The sequence below is a fragment of the Teleopsis dalmanni genome, chromosome 1, assembly GCF_002237135.1.
Source record: "Teleopsis dalmanni isolate 2A chromosome 1, ASM223713v2, whole genome shotgun sequence".
In the NCBI taxonomy this organism is placed as follows: Eukaryota; Metazoa; Arthropoda; class Insecta; order Diptera; family Diopsidae; genus Teleopsis; species Teleopsis dalmanni.
The window spans coordinates 70,865,495-70,871,745 of NC_051846.1; positions in this window are offsets into that span (position 1 = coordinate 70,865,495).

The following is a 6,251-nucleotide window of genomic DNA, read 5'->3' on the forward strand; positions in this document are numbered from 1 at the left end:
CATGGCGATCCTGACCACTCGAATCTGATCGAAGTCAAGCCAAAAGAAAAAAAAAAGGGAAGTTCTAGGATCTAAATTCTCTCAAAAAAATTATTATATTATATTTTCTCCCAAAACAACATACGTCAATTTTGTATGTCTTTACTTGAGGAATCTAAAAATATTTCCCAAGTTTGGGAAAAATTTCTGAATGTATTTGATGACGTTGAAGAGTACATCCCTCAATGTATAAATGGTCTTCCAATAGAAGCTCCAAAATACATACCGGTGGACAAGACAGCTGGACCTAAGCCGTTAACAATCAAGCAGTATAAAGCGAGGCAGCAGAAGCCACAAGCAACACCAGTACCGAAGACACCAATAAAACCTAAAAGAAAAAGGGGCGGAAAGCAATACAATAAAAGAAAACTAATAGCAGTCCTATATAGAGAATTGAATCTTGCCACATCGTCAGAAGACCAACTGTCAATAAAAAGAAAAATAAGAGAGACAAGGAATGGGCAGTCAACCCACCAAGGAAGAGGTGATAAACAACACCAACAACAACAACAATAACAACAGTAATAACAGCAGCAACGAGTTAGCTGATTCTAAAACAATTTTGTATTTTATATGTATTTTATTGTTGTATTTAGTACTATCCAAAGTAAACAATCATTATAAAAAATATGTCAAAAGACATGTTATTTTAAGCAATAACATGGTTTAAATTTGCTTAATAAAAAAAAAAAAATATATATATGTTTTTAAAAAAAAATTTTTTTTTTATAAATATGAATAACTTTAATTGTTTTGTTTGTGGTAAAAGTTACCAAACAAGTAGAAGATTAAGCAGACATTTAGATAGAAAACACATTAAATTAATTAATTATGTAAATCGATTAATTAAAAATCTTTAAAAAAAAAAATATATAATAAGTAATTTTATTTAATGTACACTAAAACATATATAACAATTTCAACCAAAATGGTAATAAATCTAATTATATTTTATTCACTAATAAGACTAGAAGGTCATAAACATAAGAGAATGTACTTCAAAAATTTTTACTTTATGAACTATAAATAAAAATATATATGGAATTCACTGAAGCTAAACAAATATTAGAAAAGCTTAAGAAAAACCCCAATAGGTTATATTCTAGGGAATTTATAGAGAAAACAAAGGAAGAATTAGAAAATATCTGGTTAAAATATTTACCTCTAATAAAAGAATCTGATTTAGAAACTTATAAAAAAGCATTTAGTAATCTAAAAAATAATATTGAAAAATATCTCAAACAAAAAGCAGACATGGCTAGTTTTGATATTTCGACAGCTTCAAAAATAATACCCCAATTCAGTGGTGAACAACAATCACTATCTACTTTTCTTGGCATGATAGAATTTTATCATGACACCCTTAAAGAAGGAGTCGATAGAGAATCCTTGATTAAATTTGTCCTAGCAACCCGAATAACTGAGAAAGTTAAAAACAGAATTTTAACTGTTGTAAACCCATCCACACTTATAGCGTTGAAACAAATATTACATGACGCATATAAACCAAAGAAAAATACAGCACATATTCAAGGTGAACTTTCAAGATTATACCAAGGTAATATGAGCATAAACTCATATGCTTCCAAAATAGAATCCCTGATAGCAACTCTAAATGATATTCAGATAACTGAACGAGGAGAACAGAACAGAGCAGTTATATTATCCATAAATGATGAAACTGGATTAAACACTTTTAAAAATGGCTTATCAGAACCATTTAGATCCGTGGTAATTGCAGCACAACCAACAAAATTAATTGACGCAGTTAAATTAGCATCAAGCATCGATAATCCACAACAACACAGTCTGATGCACTACCGTTCACATAATCAAAACACAAGATGGCAAAATAATCAACGGTCTAACCAGAATAGAAACAATTATAGAAGCAACCAAAACAGGAATCAAAGAAATGGAAATAATCAACAAACCAGTTCAATTAGAACTAGTCAACCCCAAAATAACAATCACCAACAATTTGGACAACAACGATCGAATAATTACCAGCGATCAAATAATTATCAACGATTTAATAACCACCAATGGTCAAATAATGGCAGACAACAGAATAATAGAGGAACAGACACAAGAAATAATAGGATACGTGTCATGAACAGGGAACAGGGAAACGAGTACAACCCCGGTACCAACAGAGAAACTACAGAATAGGCTACGCGGGGACAACAACAATAAATGAGAATGGAGAATCAATACCCAATTATATTATACTACAGACTTTAAATAAAAAATTAAAATTCTTGTTAGATACTGGCGCAGATGTGTCAATATGTAAAAAACATTGTACAAATGACGAAGACATTGCAGGCGAACAATTATGTAAACTCACGGGAATAACTGACAGTCCAATTACAACATTAGGTACTACAAATTTAAATTTTAAAATAGTGAACGATTGCTTAAAGCATAAATTTCAAGTAGTAGGTGACGAATTTCCAATACCTACTGATGGCATTCTAGGACGTGACTTTTTCAATAAATATTTTTCAAAAATTGATTACGAAACTTACACTTTTTCAATAAATACGAATAAAACCGAATACATTTTACCAATATTAAACAAAATCTTTAGAATCACAATACCACCTAGATCAGAGATAATTCATTCAATTAAAATAGAAATTCCAGAAGATAGTATTATTTGCAATAAAGAAATAATAAAAGATGTATTTATCGCAAATACAATAATTCCACAACATGGAATAAAACACATAAGAATCTTAAATATCTCTAATAAAGAAAAAATCATTGAAAAATTTTCAAAATCGGATTTAGAAATAATACCTTTAAGACATTTCAATATAATCTCAAACAATAAACTCAAACATTCCAATGAACGTTGGAATAAACTTAAAAACTTACTTAAATTAGATAATGAAGACAGTAATGCATGCAAATCCATAGAAGAAATTTGCAAGAATTTTCAAGATATATTCCATATTGAAGGAGACAAATTAACTACCAATAATTTCTACAAACAACATTTACAAACTATTGATAACTCTCCTGTTTATATAAAGAATTATAGACTTCCACAATCCCAACAGCAAGAAATAAACGATCAAGTAAAAGATTTATTAAAAACAAATGTTATTGAACCATCCACAAGTCCATATAACTCTGCACTTTTAGTTGTACCAAAGCATAGTACTGATGATAAAAAACAATGGAGACTTGTAGTAGACTACAGACAACTCAATAAAAAATTAGTTAGTGATAAATTTCCACTTACACAATTAGAAGACGTACTAGATAGGATAGGAAGAGCTAAATACTTTTCTACATTGGATATGACAAGTTCGTTCCATCAAATAGAATTAGAAAAAGACTCTAGACCATTAACAGCATTTTCCACTAGTAATGGACATTATCAATTCAAAAGATTACCTTTCGGTTTGAAAATATCCTCCAATAGTTTTCAAAGAATGCTTACAATAGCACTCTCAGGTTTAGACTCTAGTGCATTTTTATACGTAGATGATATCATTATATTTGGTTGTTCTTTGCAACATCACAACTCCAATCTAATCAAAGTTTTTGAACGCTTAAGAAGCTACAATTTAAAATTAAACCCAAAGAAATGCAATTTTGTGAAACCCGAAGTAATTTACTTAGGACATTTAATCACTAAAGAAGGTGTAACTGCAGATCCAAATAAATGTAAAGCAGTAAATGAATACCCAATACCAGCAAATGCCGATGAAGTTAGACGATTCGTAGCATTTTGCAATTACTATAGAAGATTTGTAAAAGACTTTGCAAAAATTGCAAAACCATTAAATGAACTTTTAAAAAAAAATATACAATTCATTTGGTCCGAAGATTGTAAATTAGCATTTGATAAATTAAGAATGTCAATAGTAAGTCCTCCAATACTACAGTACCCAGATTTTACTAAAGAATTTATACTCACTACAGACGCATCAAATTATGCGTTAGGAGCAGTTTTATCCCAAGGAGACATTGGAAACGATCTACCAATATCGTATGCCAGCCGTTCTCTTAATAAACACGAGTTAAATAAACCGATTATAGAAAAAGAACTTTTAGCAATACACTGGGGAATTAACCATTTTAGACCATATTTATATGGAAGAAAGTTTACAGTAGTAACAGACCACAGACCTTTAGTATCACTATTTTCACACAAAAACCCTTCGTCAAAGTTAACAAGAATAAGAGTAGATCTAATGGATTATGATTTTAACATAATTTTCAAGCAAGGAAAAATGAATACAAATACTGATGCATTATCCAGAATCAGAATGGATTCGGATACACTTAAAGAAATGATTCCGAAAAATGTTAATATTGTGACCAGAAGTAAAACGAATAATGAAATGAATAAAGAAGAAAACGTAATCAAACAGAATCAGAGTACAAATTACTCAGGGAATGGCCAACTCTACATGTGGAATTGTATTTCGATTTCTGATATTAGAAGATTACCTATATTAAAATTTGAGCTCAATAAAGAAAAGGATAAGAAAAGTTTGCCAATTATAAAAATTGAGAAAAACATTGTTAAAGTACAGTGTAGCAATAAGCCCAACTTGATTTTAGAATCAGTCCTGGATACGCTCACAAAAGTATTAAACAAAAATAATCTCAATAAAGTAGCATTATCTACTAAAGATATAGTATTCGAATACATTGATGAAAAAGAATTAATGAAAATATTTAATAGCATGCAAAAAGAAATAAAGAATAAAGGTCAGCAAACACCTATAAATATATTATTATATAATCCACCAAGGAATGTCGTGGATAAATCGGAACAAATTGAATTAATAAAGAATTACCATACAAGTATTCACGGAGGTCACACCGGAATAAGAAGAACTATAGCTAAATTAAAACAGAAATACGTATGGAAAGGAATGAATAAAATGATAAAAGATTATATTTTAAAATGTGCATCATGTAATAAGAATAAAATAATAAGACATCATAAAGAAAAATTTGTCGTAACTAACACTCCAACTTCACCGTTTGAAGTAATACAGATGGACACTGTAGGTCCACTAAGAATATCTAACGGGTACAGATACATTCTCACAATACAATGCGAATTAACTAAATATGTAGTCGCATTTCCTATACAGACAAAAGAAGCTCAAGAGATAGCAAAAGTCATGGTAGAAAAATTTATATTTAGATATGGTAATGTTAAGAAAATAAAAACAGATAGAGGTACAGAATTCCTCAATGAATTAATAAATGATATATGTAAGTTATTAGGTATAGAACATTTAAAATCCACTGCTTATCATCACGAAACATTAGGTTCTATAGAAAGAAACCATAGAGTATTAAACGAATATATGTTATCGTTTACAAACAATTTTGATTGGGATACTTGGATCCCATACTACACATTTTCATATAATATTACACCTCATTGTGTAACAAATTATTCACCTTTCGAATTAGTATATGGTAGAGTCGCGAATCTTCCAAATGAGATAATAGAAGGTAGAAAATTTTATAATTATGATTCTTACGTTACTGAGTTAAAAACAAAACTACAGTATGCGCATAAAGCGGTAAATGAGATATTAATAAAAGAAAAATATTCTCAAAAAATTAAACAAGATGCTAATGCATCAGAAAATTTATTTAATGTAGGAGATTTAGTTTATTTAAGAGTAGAAAATAGAAGGAAACATGAGAATCCATATCATGGTCCATATAAGATAGTTGATAGAAATGGTGTAAATTCCACTATAGAAATTAATGATAAAATAAAGATAGTTCATAATAATAGATTTAAGAAAAATTTACAAACAATATAAATATTATAAGAAAATAAAAATTATTTTTATTACATTTATTTGTAAAATTATTTTTAAGAAATAAAAATTGTTATTGTCAAGTTTTCAAAATTCAAATTATCATAAAAAATTTTCTTTATTGTATAAATAAAATTTTTTTTTAAAAGGGTAGAGGTGTTGTGTATAGCGCAACAATATAAATGTAAACAAAAACAAATAATAAATTATGTCATGTATTTTTGAAAGTGCTTATGCACAAATTATTTTATATTAACTAATGTAATGCGATCGCACACGGAAGAACCACCGCAATGCAAGTAGAATATTTGGTCATAGCAAGTATGCAATTGCTATTTGACACTTTTCTTTTCTGTGCTACTATTCTGCACTTGTCGATATGACACACTTGAATGTGTC